The sequence below is a fragment of the Myripristis murdjan genome, chromosome 8, assembly GCF_902150065.1.
Source record: "Myripristis murdjan chromosome 8, fMyrMur1.1, whole genome shotgun sequence".
Lineage (NCBI taxonomy): Eukaryota > Metazoa > Chordata > Actinopteri > Holocentriformes > Holocentridae > Myripristis > Myripristis murdjan.
In genome coordinates this window covers 35,525,804-35,542,902 of record NC_043987.1, presented here as the reverse complement: position 1 = coordinate 35,542,902, position 17,099 = coordinate 35,525,804, and the positions used below count along the sequence as shown (strand labels likewise).

The 17,099-nt window shown below is 46.0% G+C and overlaps 1 long non-coding RNA gene across 1 annotated transcript; it reads left to right on the top strand.

Annotated features, from left to right (window-relative positions):
* Positions 1-3,646: 3,646 nt before the first annotated feature.
* Positions 3,647-15,914, top strand: LOC115363605 (uncharacterized). The gene is made up of 3 exons (XR_003928599.1): positions 3,647-3,722; positions 15,575-15,632; positions 15,805-15,914. It is a non-coding gene; the product is annotated as an uncharacterized LOC115363605 (long non-coding RNA).
* The last annotated feature ends 1,185 nt before the right edge of the window (positions 15,915-17,099 follow it).

Genomic DNA, 17,099 nt, shown 5'->3' with positions numbered 1-17,099 from the left:
AGAGGTGGGTAAATGGTATGGAGGTGCAACAATGCAATGACCAGAACACGATTTCTTGTTGGGAGTTGTGCTAAAGATGACAGCAGCAGGGTGGAGAGTATTTCACAATAGGAGGGGTCTCCCGGTACTGGGCCACACACCCTGGGCCTGAAGAAACCATACCTCCATAAAAATATTGCACAGAAATGTATTGTCCATAGGAAAAATATGCACTGAGACATATGTTGTCCATCAGAAAGATATTCTGATATTGGCGGGAGAACAGTCCATGCTGGGGGTGGGTGGGGTCAGAGAGGATCCGCTGGGCTCTGGATAAGCAGCGGCTGTCTATGTACCTGCATAATGACTGGTACAGGTAGATACACAGACCTCCCCCTCTGCTCCCACCGGTGCTCTTGTCTCTGTCCTGCCGGTAGCTAGCACGTCCTGCTAGCTGCACGGCGGAGTCAGGGATGAACGGGTGTAGCCAGGACTCTGTGATAATCATAATACCAGTGTTATAAACATAACATTGTGTGTGTGTGTGTGTGTTAAGGGTTAGGTTTGGGATTAGCACTGAGGTTAAAGTTAGGGTTAGGTTTGGTTAACCTCCATTTTTCTATGTTTAGAGTCCTATTTGCTAAGATATGTGTAGCCACAAGATGGCTTCCTGGCAGAATAGACAAAATGGCTCCCTGATAGAAACCACCTAAAATGGCTCCTGTAGATATATGTAATGGTTTGATGCTTAGCAATAATAAGTAGAACACATTAATCAGAAGTGATGCATATATTAATCCATAAGAAGGCTATGCTTAAGTAATAAAGTTTGATATAAGAAGATTGTGCATAACAGGATGTCGCAGAGACAGTGGAAAATTACTGAAGGAATGCAACAGACAGAGCTGTGCAGAAAATAGTCACTTAAGAGATATAGCTGGCCACAACAGGGAAGTGATGTTTAGTCCATATATGGTGAGAGAGACTGCAGAGGGGCGTAGAGACAGGATGTGTGTTGGGTTGTGCCCTGTGGGTTCAGAAACGAGGAACAAAGGCAAGTGGATGTTTGAAACATGAGACTGATGATTTACCTTTTGGTTTTCAATGTTATTTTGTCAGTAATTCTCAATTCCACAATTACTCAACTTGGCAAGCCAAAAATCTTCATCTTCCACTGTATAAAACATCCCGTGGTCAATTCTCTATTAAATATCGTGGTGTTATTATGTAGAATAACTATGTACATTTAACTGATTCTTCCATGTCATTGTCCACATACAAAAAGAAACTTAAAAATGCTCTTCTGTTGAAGTTTCTTGATTTAGAAAAATAGAACCACTCTATATTATTTTTTCTTTTCTTTTTTTAATGTATAACTTATTGTCTATTTGTATTGATGAATTATGATTTTACTTTTTTTTCTTCTTTTCTTTTTACATGATATTTTCAACTTAAACATTTAATATGTATTTGTGATTTTTGTATTGTGTGTATCTTAATATTAGTATATTTCTTGGGTGTGGTTTTCATATAAGCCTCTATAGGTTTCTAACCACACCTCACACTTATTTTTTCTTGTTTGATGTTGTTGTATTTTTTATGTGATTCCCCGCCTTTCTCTTTGTATTTGTACATGTGTGAAACAAATAAATGAAATAAATAAATGAAATGATGTCATCTGAAGTTTAACACCTGCAGATGGAGGTCACCTAAGGTTAAGAACGTCGAGGGGAAGAAGGGAGTCAGATCAACAGACCAATCCTGGAGAAGAAAACATTTAGGAACATTCTGTATAGTAAATGAAGCTGGATCAGGGAAAGATAGTCAGTCAGACTTTGTGAACTGACACTCAGTTGTTTGTCAGGGATAGGAAGATCGAGACCCAGAGCTCTGGATGCTTTATTCATCTACGGCTAAATAAAACTGATATTTTGAGACCGAATATCTTCTCCTATTGCTTCATTAAAGAACACACAGGACTCAGCTCACACATAGATGAAAGACTGCTGGTAGACTGAGGGTCAAGTCCAACAGCCTACAGTATTTCTATTTTGTGTGCTGTGATTTTTTTTTCTCGTATTAAAAGCCTCCTTCAAACTGATTTTTTGTTAATAATAGCCCGGCGACTATTTGACGAAATACAGGTCATATGTAGCAGGCCCTTCAACATTGCAATTCATCATTGATCCCTGACTTTTTAATTAAAAAAAAAAAAAATCACCTGTGTCAGCTCAGTTCAGCTTAAATATTAATGATATGCGATACCACTAATTTTCTTTCTAATTCAGTTTGAAGTAAAATCAAATGTGGTATTGCTGATACTAATATGATGCCCATATTTTATACAAAAGCTAAATGTCTCAAGATAATAGAGATAGCAGTGTTGGGCAAGCTACTTGGAAAATGTAGTGAGCTAAGTTCCCAGTTACTGTGCATTAAATGAAGCTTCACTGCACTGAAGCTCCCCTCCAGATAATGTAGCAAACTGAGCTACAGTACAGAGACAACATGGAGCTCAACTACACCAAACTACTTTTTTTTTTTTTTTTAACATGAACCAACTTCATTCCAAGTCATTGCTATCTTAGTGATCAATAAAACTGTCAGTCAAACAGAAAGTCAGGCAAAAAATGTTCAGTTCATTAGTTGATGAAACTGTGCTCTTTCTGCTTTTACTGCTACAAACCATGGCAACAAAAATACACAACATGCTTCACATAATAACAAAAAGCAGGTAGTGCATTTATACTAATGTGGGGGAAGTGTGTATATATGTTAGTGTGTGTGTATGTGTGCACACCTGTGTTTGCATGTAGTTTCTGCCTCTGTGTTCCAAAGTTTTTTCCTTATTAGTGGATATGGAGGCCAGGCATCCTGATCTTTCTTAACAGCTGCTTGTTCACACGACACACGTGCTCGTGTCCTGCTGCAGCAGACAGGTAGGACAGGTAGGACAGACAGGTAGGACAGGTACGCGACGTCAAACAGAAAAGCGGCTGTCGGCTACACGTACAGGTCCGTGAGCAGCGGTGACGTCACCCACTGCTCCCGATCTATGTCAGATGTCAAACCGCAGCAAAAGCTCCGTTGCATTTAAGTTTGAGAAATGGCTGGGAAAATGTAGCTTCTGTGGACGCTACCGCGCTATTTGATCAGTAAAATAGTTTCACTACTTAAAAGCTGTTTGATTTGGAAAACAGCGACGCTACGACCACGCTACTGACAAATGTAGTTAAACTAGTAACGTCGCTACTTGTAACGCCGCTACTGCCCAACACTGAGAGATAGTCATAATTGGGACTTGGGTTTAAGAGGCAAAACCATACATCCCCAAACTGTATTTTAGCCTCACATTGTCAATGAACCCCTGTTTGTGGAAAAAATGGTACAGATGTGGACCCCTGATCATTTTGGAACTTATATGTACCCTTTCAACCCAAAAAAGGAACATGTAAGTACCCCGTGGATCAACTCCTGTGAGGGTACATGACCAACATTTGTACTTTAGAGAACAAAAATGGACCTCAGTTGTGTGTGTGTGTGTGTTTGAACAGGAAACTGTGGTGAGCCTCACCCACTCAGATACAAACAGGAAATCACTTCCTCTTTCTTCTCTTTTTGTTGCCTCTCTCTTTTGGAGAGTCGGGGTCCCGCTGCCACCTTCATCTCTGCTCCATAAAACCTCCGTTACTGAAGGAGAGAGCCTCGGACGACACACCTGACCTCACGTCACTGTGAAACAGGTAAGATGACCAGACTAATTCACACTTTTAGTTTATTTACAGCAGGAATCACAGTTAAAGTACAAACCATGAGCAACTGGATTCCACTCCAGTTTAAACTGGTGGTATTCTGAACAGATCACATGAAGGGATTACTTTATTTGGTTTTGTTTTATTTGCTCTAAAGTTCATAAGAGGCACAAACAGTGCACAAACGGTGGTATCTGTCCTCCTGTCCTATCCGTCTGTCCTGCGCCATGTTTTATTCTCTGCTTTTAACATATTTTCTTTACTTTAATTATGCAATATTCCACAATCTGCCCCTCATATATGTGTATGTGGCTACATGCTTTATATCCAAGCTGTTAGATGATACCATTCCTATGGTGACTGTGAAGGTTTTCCCTAATCAGAAACCGTGGGTGGATAAGTCTATCCGCGAGGCTCTGAAAGCACGTAGCGCTGCCTACAACGAGGGACTCGTCACCGGAGACATGTCACCGTACAAAGCGGCAGCCTACACGCTCAGGAAAGCGGTGAAAGCGGCTAAGAGGCGATACAGGGATAAGGTGGAGGAACAACTGTGCGACCGCGACAGCAGACGCATGTGGCAAGGACTGCGGACGATTACGGTTTATAGAGGACGAGTGAACACCTCGGCTGTGGTGGACTCCTCACTGGCGGAAGAGCTTAATACCTTCTTCGCTCGCTTTGAGGCTGGCGGCGCTCGCGCTAGCGCTGTGGCTAACGCAATCGAGGCAGGCGGCCTGACCGGTGAGGAGGACCGCCCACTCTCGCTCTCGGAGCACGACGTCAGGAGAGCTCTGAGACGAGTGAACAGCAGGAAGGCAGCCGGCCCAGACGGCATCCCCGGGCGTCTGCTAAAATCCTGCGCCAACCAGCTAGCTCCGGTGTTCACCACCATCTTCAATCTGTCCCTGGCCCACTCTGTCGTCCCCACCTGCCTAAAAAAGTCCACCATCATCCCTGTGCCTAAAAAGACCAACCCAGCCGGTCTAAATGACTTCCGCCCTGTAGCTCTGACCTCTGTGGTGATGAAGTACTTTGAAAGACTCATCAAAGACTTCATCTGCTCATTGCTGCCGGACTCCCTGGACCCCCTTCAGTTCGCCTATCGCCCCAATAGGAGTACTGACGACGCCATCACCCATGTCCTCCACTCCACCCTCTCCCACCTGGACACCGGTAAGGGGAATTATGTGCGTCTGCTGTTTATTGATTACAGCTCAGCGTTTAACACCATAGTTCCCCACAGACTGGTCACCAAGCTCAGGGACCTGGGGCTGAGTTCCTCACTCTGCTCCTGGGTTCAGAGCTTCCTGACTGGCAGACCACAGGTGGTGAAGGTTGGAGCCCTCACCTCCAGCTCCTGTACCCTCAACACTGGTGCCCCCCAAGGCTGCGTACTGAGCCCTCTGCTGTACTCCCTGTACACCCATGACTGCACGGCAACACACCAATCCAACATCATTGTGAAATTCGCGGATGACACAGTGGTGGTAGGCCTGATCTCCAACAACAACGAGACGGCCTATCTGGAGGAGGTGGAGCTGCTGTCTTCTTGGTGTAAGGACAACAACCTTGACCTGAATGTTGACAAGACCAAGGAGGTGGTGGTCGACTTCAGGAGAGAGAGGCAGAGGATCCACTATGCACCGCTCAGGATCTACGGGACCCCGGTGGAGAGAGTAAGCAATTAGAGAGACTGAGAGGCTACTACATGTCTGTCCTTAACCCTGTCCCTGTTTTATCCCTTTTTTTTTTTCTTTTTTATTATTATTATTTTTATTTTATTTTAATCCCCAAACCCCTCCCCAGCGGGCCACTACCCCCACCTAGGCTGTTATTGCAAATAAGAGTCTGCTCTTAATTAACTCGCCTAGTCAAATAAAGGTTGATGATGAAATTCCCTGTGAATAGGGTTAAGAAAATAAAAGGTGCAACACCTTGTGTATGCACAGTGCACCTGGCAGGCTGCCACACACACACACACACACACACACACACACACACACACACACACACACACACACATCTACAGTAAAATACTAGTAGAACATCAGTTGTTAAAATACAACTTTCTTTGTATAACTTCAAGTTCAAATTCAAGTTAGCTATAGTCAAGCTTTTTCAGGACTGTTTGTAAACTTTCTATTTATAACATGTTTGGCATTGAGGTGGTAGGCAAATTCTTTCTTGCACATTTTGCACACAACTGTGCTTTTATCCAGGTTTCCACCCGGTAGTTGTCTAAAACTAAAATTTGTGCCCAACAAACCCAGCAACGACTTTGCAGTGGTTTTGGTTTCCATTGTTGTCTTTCGTGTTGTGTCCTGTGCGCCAGTTAGGGCCCTATAAAATCTGTTTTATTTTTTCCCAAATTCCGTTTTTTCTGTTTTAATTGTTGGGAATTCCATTTTTTACCTTTTACTCTTATTTTACGACCAAAAAAGAGTGTGTTTTTAATGTTAATGACTAAAATGCACACAAATTAAATAGAAATTACCTTAAATTAACTGAGGTAACAAATAAACAACACTTTATTTATTTATTTAAAAATTACGTTGTTATAGCAATAAAAGGTGAAAATGATATGTTATTAATGATTGAACAATATGTTAAATTATTATTTGTTTTAAAAATGTAAATTACTTACCAAACAGACCTAACAATTCAGCTACCAATGAATGAGCAGGAGTATGCCTGTGATAACATAGATTGAAAAATCAGCCGAAGTGATACCTGTCACGGGGGCTGGAAGGTGGAGGACCCAAAAGCAGGAGCCGCAGGCAGGAAAAATGCTCAGTGGCAAACAAAATATTTAATAGACTTACAGGTGATGCAGGGAACACAAAAAAACTCCACAAGAACTAATCATCAAACAAGACACACCTGGGGAAGGGGCTGGAGCACAAGACAGGAGAACACAGAGGAGAGGCTGAGGGAAACACTGGGAGGGATCAGAACAATCAGAGATGATTAACAGACACAGGACAGGTGTGGCACAGGGAGGAGCAAACAAGACACAGGTGAAATCACTGAAAGGAACTAGGCAAATGAAACTCAGGAAACAGATACAAGACCAAACAAAACACAAGAAACACAAAACCATGACAGATACCTCTTCTCTGAATAGACAAGCTAAGCCAGTGTGCTGCTGTTAGCCAGTGAAAATAGAGCGGAGTGGCAACTCTTCACTTTTGCCCCTTTTCCATTAGTATCTACTCGGCTCGACTCAGCTCGACTCTACTCGCCTTGACACGGTTTAGGTGGTTTTCCATTACAATTGAGTAGCACCTCGCCGTGGGTGGAGTCGTCATAGCAAGGCGGCGCACCGTCCAGCTCCCTCTGGACTCTTTGGGCCGCCACCAAGCTCAGAAAAGTCTCACGTCTTTATTTGACCGCGGTAGCAGTTTGCTCGCCATTTTCCGACTTTGCCAACTTCACTGACAATCAATAAGCACGGTCACTGTTGCCAGTTTTTTTTTTTTTTTTTTTTTAAATGTCGGTTTTTGTTTCCGTGCAGGAGTCGCTCTCGTCACTCCCTGTCCAATCAGTGGCCTGCGCGGCGTTTACGTCACATTTTCAGCTCGACTCAGCTCGACTGGAACCCCGGCTGAGTAGGTGCTAAAATGGGACCTGCTAGCAGGTACTACCACCTTAGTTTAGGGGCATTAGTTACACAATCTATGTCAGTGTGCTGCTGTAGCTGGAAAGTTTCTCTGCCTTTTGGACTCGTACGGTGCAGGTGCAGGTGTTGGAATGTCTTTTCTTAGTGGTGCAGGTGTTGGAATGTTTTTTCTTGGTGGTGCAGGTGCAGGTGTTGGAATGGTTTATCTTGGTGGTGCAGGTGTTGGAATGGTTTATCTTGGTGGTGCAGGTGTTGGAATGGTTTATCTTGGTGGTGCAGGTGTTGGAATGGTTTATCTTGGTGGTGCAGGTGTTGGAATGTTTTTTCTTGGTGGTGCAGGTGCAGGTGTTGGAATGGTTTATCTTGGTGGTGCAGGTGTTGGAATGTTTTTTCTTGGTGGTGCAGGTGCAGGTGTTGGAATGGTTTATCTTGGTGGTGCAGGTGTTGGAATGGTTTATCTTGGTGGTGCAGGTGTTGGAATGTTTTTTCTTAGTGGTGCAGGTGTTGGAATGTTTTTTCTTGGTGGTGCAGGTGCAGGTGTTGGAATGTTTTTTCTTGGTGGTGCAGGTGCAGGTGTTGGAATGGTTTATCTTGGTGGTGCAGGTGCAGGTGTTGGAATGTTTTTTCTTAGTGGTGCAGGTGTTGGAATGTTTTTTCTTGGTGGTAGATAGATAGATAGATTGATAGACACTTTATTCATCCCGCAGGAAATTCACAGTTTTTCAGCAGTATCCACAGATTACAGATTAAATAAAATAAAAAAAGATGAAAAAAAAATAAAGAATAAGATCTAAGTACAACAGAATAAGATCTAAGGACAAGCCAGTGTGCAAAAAGCAATGTGCAACAAAAAAAACCAAAAAAACCGTGTGCATGGGTGTATAAAATGTGCATAGAGGTAGGTCAATGTGCAAATTTAGAAGAAATATACAGTATGCACATGATAAATAGCAGAAGCAATATAAACACTATAAACAAGGGTTATAAAAAAAAAAAATTAGAAATATGAACAATTTAAACAGAAGTATTAACAATTTAAACAGCAGTGGAAAATAACCTAACCTGAGGAACACACGCTCTGACCGAGGTTCAGGGTTAGTGTGAAACCATGAGACCAAGACCGTCGACAGAACCTGACGCCCGGTACTGGGAATTCAGGAACTGTCAGACTTGATCCAGCCTCATGGAATCACCCCTTCCCCTCCAGTCTTTACGTGTTATCTACCAGTATTGCAGTATGTGTATAATGAGTTATTTCTTCCGGGTGGAGTTAAAAAGCCGCATGGCGTGGGGGAGGAATGATTTCCTCAGTCTGTCGGTGGAGCAGGACAGTGACAGCAGCCTGTCACTGAAGCTGCTCCTCTGCCTGGTGGTGGCGCTGTGCAGTGGATGCAGTGGATTGTCCATGATTGACAGGAGCCTGCTCAGCGCCCGTTGCTCTGCCACAGATGTCAGGCTCTCAAGTTGTGTGCCCACAACAGAGCCCGCTTTCCTCACCAGTTTGTCCAGTCGTGAGGCGTCCCTCTTCTTGATGCTGCCTCCCCAGCACACCACCGCATAGAAGAGGGCGCTCGCCACAACAGACTGGTAGAACATCAGCAGCAGTTTTTTGCAGATGTTGAAGGACGCCAGCCTCCTGAGGAAGTACAGTCGGCTCTGTCCTTTCCTGCACAGAGCCTCAGTGTTGGCTGTCCAGTCCAGTCTATCATCCAGCTGCACTCCCAGGTATTTGTAGGTCCGCACCATTTCCACACAGGCACCGTTGATGCTTACGGGCTCCGGGTGAGGCCTGGTCCTCCTGAAGTCCACCACCATTTCTTTTGTCTTGGAGGTGTTCAGGTGGAGGTGGTTGGAACCACACCATGCTACAAAGTCCTGGATGAGTTTCCTGTACTCCTCCTCCTGTCCACCGCTGATACATCCCACGATGGCCGTGTCGTCCGCGAACTTCTGCACGTGGCAGGACTCCGAGTTGTACTGGAAGTCCGACGTGTACAGGGTGAACAGGACTGGAGAGAGCACAGTCCCCTGCGGCGCTCCTGTGCTGCTGATCACAGTGTCTGACCTGCAGTCCCCCAGTCGCACATACTGAGGTCTGCCTGTCAGATAGTCCATGATCCATGCCGTCAGGTGTGAGCCTACTCCCATATCAGTCAGTTTGTGACCGAGCAGCTGGGGCTGGATGGTATTGAAGGCGCTGGAGAAATCCAGAAATGTGATTCTCACAGCACCACTGCCCCTGTCCAGGTGAGAGAGGGATCGGTGTAGCATGTAGACGATGGCGTCCTCCACTCCCACCTTCTCCTGGTACGCAAACTGCAGAGGGTCGAGGGCATGGCTCACCTGCGGTCTCAGATGGTGTAGCAGCAGCCGCTCCATGGTCTTCATCACATGTGACGTCAGGGCGACCGGCCTGAAGTCGTTCAGCTCTGCAGGACGTGGCTTCTTTGGGACTGGGACGATGCATGATGTTTTCCACTGCAGTGGGACCCTCCCCTGCTCCAGGCTCAGATTGAAGATGTGCTGCAGAGGGTCTCCCAGCTCTGACGCGCAGGCCTTCAGCAGTCGTGGGGATACTCCATCTGGACCTGCAGCTTTGCTGGTGGCAAAGCCTCCTCAGCTCTCCACACACCTGGGCTGCTGTGATTGTAGGCAGGGAGGGGGTCTCCTCATCGCATCTGTCCACTGGTAGCGGGGGGAGGGGAGCAGATGAGGGTGTGGGGGGCAGGGTGATCAGAGGTGAGAGTGAGATGGGGTGGTCAAACCTGTTGAAAAAGTTGTTCAACTCGTTCGCCCTCCCCCCATCCCCCTCAATGGTGGCCCCCTGCCTGGATCTGCAGCCGGTGATGATCTTCATCCCGTCCCACACCTCCTTCATGCTGTTGTTCTGCATCTTCTGCTCCAACTTCCTTCTGTACTGCTCCTTTGCCTCCCTGAGCTGGACTCTGAGTTCCCGCTGCACGCGTTTCAGCTCCTGCTTATCACCGTCTTTGAAGGCCTTCTTCTTCTGGTTCAGGAGGCCTTTAATGTGACTCGTGATCCAGGGCTTGTTGTTCGCATAGCAGCGCACTGTTCTTACAGGAACAACAACATCCATACAGAAGTTAATGTAGTCAGTGGTGCAGTCTACAACCCCCTCGATGTTCCCGCTGTGCGACCCCTGCAGTACATCCCAGTCAGTAGTGCCAAAGCAGTCTCTCAGAGCGTGCTCTGCCTCAGGAGACCACTTCCTGAATGACCGTGTGGTTGTGGGTAGCCTCCTCACCTTTGGTTTGTAGTGAGGCTGCAGCAGAACAAGATTATGGTCAGCTTTTCCCAGTGCAGGCAGTGGGGTGGCCCTGTATGCATCCTTTACATTTGCATACAGCAGGTCAATAGTCTTGTTTCCCCTGGTGTTACAGTCCACATACTGGAAAAAAGCAGGAAGTGTATTGTCTAGGGTCACATTATTGAAGTCCCCGGAGATCAACACAAGCGCCTCGGGATGCTGTGTTGAGAGTTTATCAACAGCGGAGTGGATGGCGTCACACGCGACTTCCGCGTCGGCTCGGGGCGGAATGTAAACAATGACCACAATGGCGTGTCCAAACTCTCTGGGCAAGTAATAGGGACGTAAACTTACGGCCAGAAGTTCGATGTCCCTGCAGCAGATGCAGATCTTCACACTTACATGCCCAGGATTACACCACCTTGTGTTCACGTACACCGCGAGCCCCCCTCCTTTCCGCTTCCCGCAGGCTTTGTTGTCTCGGTCCGACCTGACTGTGCTGAAGCCGGGTAGCTCCACGTTAGCGTCTGGGATGCTAGTCGTTAGCCACGTTTCAGTAAAGCACAACAAACTGCACTCTCTGTAGGTCTTGACATTTTTCACCAGCGCAGCCAGCTCGTCGACCTTGTTGGGCAGTGAGTTCACATTCCCCATGATCACCGCAGGTACCGTAGGTTTGTATCGCCACTTCTTCTCCAGCCGCTTAGCCTCCAGCTTAGCGCCGGCTCTGCAGCCTCGGTACAGTCTCCTCACCTCGTCAGGTAAATGTGGAACCACGCCGACACGGGACTTGGTCTTCAGAGAAAGTAGTTGTTTTCTCGAGTAAACGAATTTCACCGGGTGAAGATCCATAGTCAGGTAGCACACGGAGGTACGAAAATAAAAAACGGAACAACTCAACAAAAAAGTAAACAAAAAAGTAAACAAAAAAGTAAACAACAAACACGGACATACACGGAGCTGCTGAAAAGGCTGCCACTCGCGTCGGCGCCGGAAGTACGTTGTGGTGCAGGTGTTGGAATGTTTTTTCTTGGTGGTGCAGGTGTTGTAATGGTTTTTCTTGGTGGCTCAGGTGCAGGTGAAATGGCTGGAGGGGTTGTGCCACCCAGATTTGCTTCCTTCCATGTAATTTTCCCCAGACATATGTTCATATTCCACACAAAAACAACATTTCATTCAAATTATGTCAGATTCGGTGATATTCTGTGCTCCAAATAGATTCCATTTTATTTGGCTAATTCTGCGATCGCAGAAATTATAGGGCCCTAGTCAGTATCATAAGCATACCGGGAACTTTTGCAATGAGAAACGTTCTGCACTGTTTGGAGTGCAAAAATAAATAGTGATTAAATGCGTTATTGTTTTTTTTTGTTGTGTTATTTTTTCTGTAATTAATTAATGTCAATTAACGCTGCACTGCACCCACTGCACCCTTTACTCACTGGTAAAGGCTGAATTATGGTTCTGCGTAGGAAGAGCGTACGGAGGTTGTGCGAAGCTTACGGGGGTTGTGTTGTGCGACCGCCGCAGAGCCTTGCCGCGCGCCTCCCAAAAATTGTAACTACGCGGACCCTCCGCAGCCCCACAAGAGCTGTGATTGGTTCGCTGAAGTACATCAGTTCTGGCATTTCGTTGCAACCGGCATCACATCCTGTTGTTCTGCCGGCCGACAGCGCCGTCTTTAAAACAACTGTTGTGTCTCGACTCGTCGGTTGTGTTTGAAAACTTTGGAGAATGCTGGATCTCGCGGAAGAACGCCTGGCCGAGGAGGTGCGCAAGTACCCGCACCTATACGACTCGTCCTCTCGCCATTACCAAGACGTACAGAAGAGCAGTGACCATACGTCACAGGGTCTACGCTGGTGGGAGGAGAATTGCTCTGTGTGTTTGCAGAGGTATGTTGGACACACACGCGCTGCGTAGGAAATGCGAGCTTCGCACAACCCCCGTACGCTCTTCTAACGCTGAAGCATAATTAAGCTGGCCCTCTCTTCACACCCGCCGCCATATTCACTGGCTCATCCTCATCTACAAGACCCTCCTTCACCGCACACCCCCCTATCTGTCTCGCCTGCTGCACCGACTCCCCGTCACATACAACACCCGGTCCTCCCTGCATACAGTTAACTACCCCTAAATCCAGATCCTCCCTTGGTCATGCATCTTTCCAGTCAGCCGCTGCCACTGACTGGAATGCTCTGCAAAAACACCTAAAACTGGACAACTTCATTTCTATCCCGGCCTTCAAGGAGGCCGTCTCACACATACTTACTGAAACCTGCAACTGCTTTCTGCCATCTAATTCAGCCCCCACCTCACGTTGTACGTTCATACCCGCTGACGCCACCCAGGTCACACTGTGATGCTGTAAATATGTTGTTCATGTTGTAAATATTCCTCATTCCATGATCTATGTTTTTGATATTTTATCCCCTTGTAAGTTTACCTTGTCGTCCTGCCTGTTAACCTGCTTGGCCTGTTCTTTCTTATTGCTCATTGTGTACCTGTCTCTCCCACATGGTTGTGTCCAAACGCCCCCCTGCATTTTTGTTGTATGGTTGTGGCTGTGTCCTTTGCTGTAGTTCTGTAGTTGTACAGCTTGGTTACGGTTGTCACCGTATACCATGTTGGTGTTGCCCCTGCATATTACTGTGTATTGTTTAACCCTGCCTGTCTTTGTATCCTGAGTGTATGTCTATATAGTTGTCGGTCTCTGCGTCTCAGTGTGTGTTTGCCCTGTTTGTCTCTATTTTTGTCTTAGTGTATGTCTGTATAGCCGTGCATTTTTACCGTACCCTGTCTTACCGTTGTTGTTTGCTGTATGTCTGCATTGTCGTGTACTGTATTGCTGTATGTCTGTATGGCCATGGTTGTATGCTCCTGCTCCACTAACCAAACCTCTTTTCCTTTAAAGTGCCAGCCTATCACTGGCCTGGTGGCCTGCCTTTTTTTTTTTTTTTTTTTTTTTTTTTTTTTGGACAGGTCCCCGGTCAGGCCAATCAGCTGTCAGGCCGGTCCGGTCTGGCTGGTCTCACCAGTGTGACCTTTTTTTTAAGTCAGAGAGACAGGCCAGGTCAATCAGAGGCCAGCAACCTGTGAAGAGCTCAAGACGTTTTGATTAACACCCGCCCCAACAGTCCCAGTCCGCTGTAAACAGGCAGCAAGTTGAGGAGGGGTGTCGCCACTCGTGTGTGTCTGAGGAGGAGAGAAGAGGAGGCAGAAGAAAACGTTGTGTGATAGAATTGAAGTTAATACATTAATTCCCCAAATCCGGGGGGAAAAAGAGGAAAGGTGTGGAAAGGGAGAAAGTAAAAAAAAGGCACTCGAGGAAGACGTGGTCCCGCACCCGGCTCGCCCCACCAGTGTTGCCAGGTGGGAAATGTAGGATTATCGTACCAGAGGCTCAAAACTATCGTATTTTGAGAAAAATTATCATACACCTGTGATAACCAAAATAACAAGCCCAGTGATGCGCTATTGTCAAATATAGTCACTGTAGTGTTTAAAAGTGTCCTGCAGGCACTCACGACTTTGTCTTTTTTGTCTTTTTTTTGTGAGTAGGCCAAAGGGCCTGCTCACATTAGGGCCATTTGCTCCGTATCGTGCCGTATCGTCCTCCCCAGTCCCCGGCTGGCCTGCACTCACATTACCTAAAGCCCAAACTGCCCCCGGTATGCACGTCATCATGTTGAAATACAACAACAGGCATGTTCCAACATCATCATGAATCAGTGTAGTTCAAATACATTGATCATGTCTTCACTTTAACTAAAAAATGTTTTTGTTTCTTTTAATCAGACACTGGATGTTTATTTACCTTGACAGTTTCAGAGGTAACTTCCTCCTCCTTCAGAAAGGTCCAACTGACAGCCGGAGCGGCACCTGGCAGAACCGGCTGGTGCCTGCGTGGTGCCGCATCTCCGCACACAGACTGCTGTACAACCCACTTTTGTTTCTATGCGGTTGCAGCAGCACAACGGACAGCCACACAGACAACATGGCTGATTACTGATTGAGCAACTCGGCCATTCACTGGTAATGGCGCTGCGGGCGTAAAACAATTTTGCAGAGGCAGGAGGAAAGTTGCATGATTTACGTCCGCGCACTGCGTGCGTGACCGTGCATGTGCTTGTGTATGCGCCCGCACCGCGCTGAAGCACACCCCCTCCAACCGTGCAGAGCGGGGGAAGTTACTGTATTCAAACACGATACGGAGCGATCACACTGTCAAATAATCTGGATTTTAGGGGCAAACGTGCTTGGGCGCGGATCAAACTTGGTAATGTGAGCTGCTCCTTTGTGGCGTCAGTACAGAATGGATTAACAGTGACCATCCAGCCAATCACGCTCGTTGTTCTGTGACAAACGCATAGGCGTCATTCGTATCTCACGCTCAGCAAAGATTGGCTGGAAACATGTCACATGGGTAAGGATGTAGACTGTGGTAACCGTGGTGACCGTGGCAGGGATGGCAGTGTACCACTACAAAAGACTGTAGCCATGGTAACTGCATTATAACAGGCTGTCACCGTGGTAACTCCTTTATAACAGGCTATCACTGTGGTAACTGCTTTACAATGGGCAGTCACCATAGTAACTGTGAAGAAGTTGAAGTGATGTGATGTCACGTAGCTTCAGTGTAGCAGACACAGATGCTGTGTGGTGCTGCTGGACAATATGGGGGAAAAAATGTCTTACTTTTGAGAAATTATAGAAAATTTGAGAGGAAACTCAGAATTTAAGGGGTTAAAAATTTTGGATTCTGTATATATATATATTTTTTTTAATTGCAACAAATTCTGGACATATGAAACATGATACAAAACAAAACTCATATATATGAACTCATATAGAGTTTTATTTCTTTTTATTTATTTGTCAGAAGGTTCAATAAACTGTAGTTGTAAAGAATGAGAGTGTGCTGGTGACTCTGTGATGGTTCTGGTCTCACAGGGTGAAGGAAGACAAGACGGACTAAACCTCAACACGCTTCAAAGACACAGACTTCCCTGTAAGCAAACTAATCCAGTCCTGACTGGATTCATGACAAGGCTGAACACCATGTACCAGTTTGAAATACTTGCTTCTTTCTTTACATGCAGGTCAAAGACAAAATAAAGAAGGAAATTCCTACTCTGAAAATCAATCAACAAATCAGTCAATATTATCTGATGTTCTTGCAGAGCTCCACCCTCCAGCTGACACCATGGAGATCGCAGAAGAACTCATACCGACGATCTACTCCTACATGGACCAACAAATAGAGTGTGCACAGAGACTGGAGGAGCTGGCCTCTGAGCTGCAGGGCACCAAGAAGAATGTTAGGATCAGTAAGGTTGTTGGAGGCACTGACTCTCAGGTCGGTGCAGGGATGGAAACCTTCTTCACAGGAGGTCAGCCAGGGCTTGGTGCTGCTACCAGTCTGGGTTCAGACATTATGGAAAATATCAATTCAAGTAGCACATGCAAAGAAGCAACTGATGCTATCGAGAAGCTCAGTAGGCATGAAGCAAAAATCAGATCTCATCTGAACTCACTGACAAACAGAGGACAGAGTGAAGAAAACCAAGGGTCCTGTCCCAGTACTGAGGCTGTAGATAAATATGTGGTGGACTGCATTGTAAAGGCACTGGCAAAATGTAGTGGGCTGAAGTGGAATGACAACTTAAAGTCACTTCCCATGATTCTTGGTGCCCTTGCTTCTGTGGGCATCCTGTGCAGCCTGTTCCCTGGTGCAGCTCTCTCTGCTGGACTGAAGGCAGCTGGAACAGTAAGTTTCTGTAGACCATCATGAAAATGCTGAATGTCACTTCTACACTTGAACAATGTCTTGTTGAGTTTAGGAATGTGTCACTGATCTGGTCAGAGAGGTAACGTGAGAATCGTTCTACCAAAACCAGAAAATAGAAAACTAAGCTAAGCTGGTCCATGCATTTTTTATTCCAAAACTGACTGAACTGTTATCTCACTTCTGATTGGACGTTATCAGTGGTAATCCCACAGGTCACCACGGATACCATCCAATCAGAGGACAGGTAACAGTCCAATCAGGTGAGCGGTTACATGATGTGAAATCATGATTCTTTATGGAAACTCAGATTTTCACTGGATTGCCTTAATAAGAGACAAAGATTGTAAGTAAAGAGAGAGTATATGTCTTTTTTCCACAAATTTAACAAATGTTCCTCTCATTCTTTTCAGATTGGGGCAGAGGCAGCACTTGGACTGTTGATATCAGTTAATGAGCTGATTAACAAAAGTGTGGAACTGGCCCGAAGGGATTCTGGGACAGAGGCCAGTGAGAAACTGAGAGATGAAGCTGAAAGACTGAGGACCAGTTCTGAACAAATAAAGAAGCTACTGGATGAAATCTGGTGAGTGTCTGAAAGTGGACATTCTGTGATACAGAAAAAGACAAAAATACAAAATGAATTCTTACTGCACCTGCACCTTCCACAGCCTTTAGCTCTGCTGCATT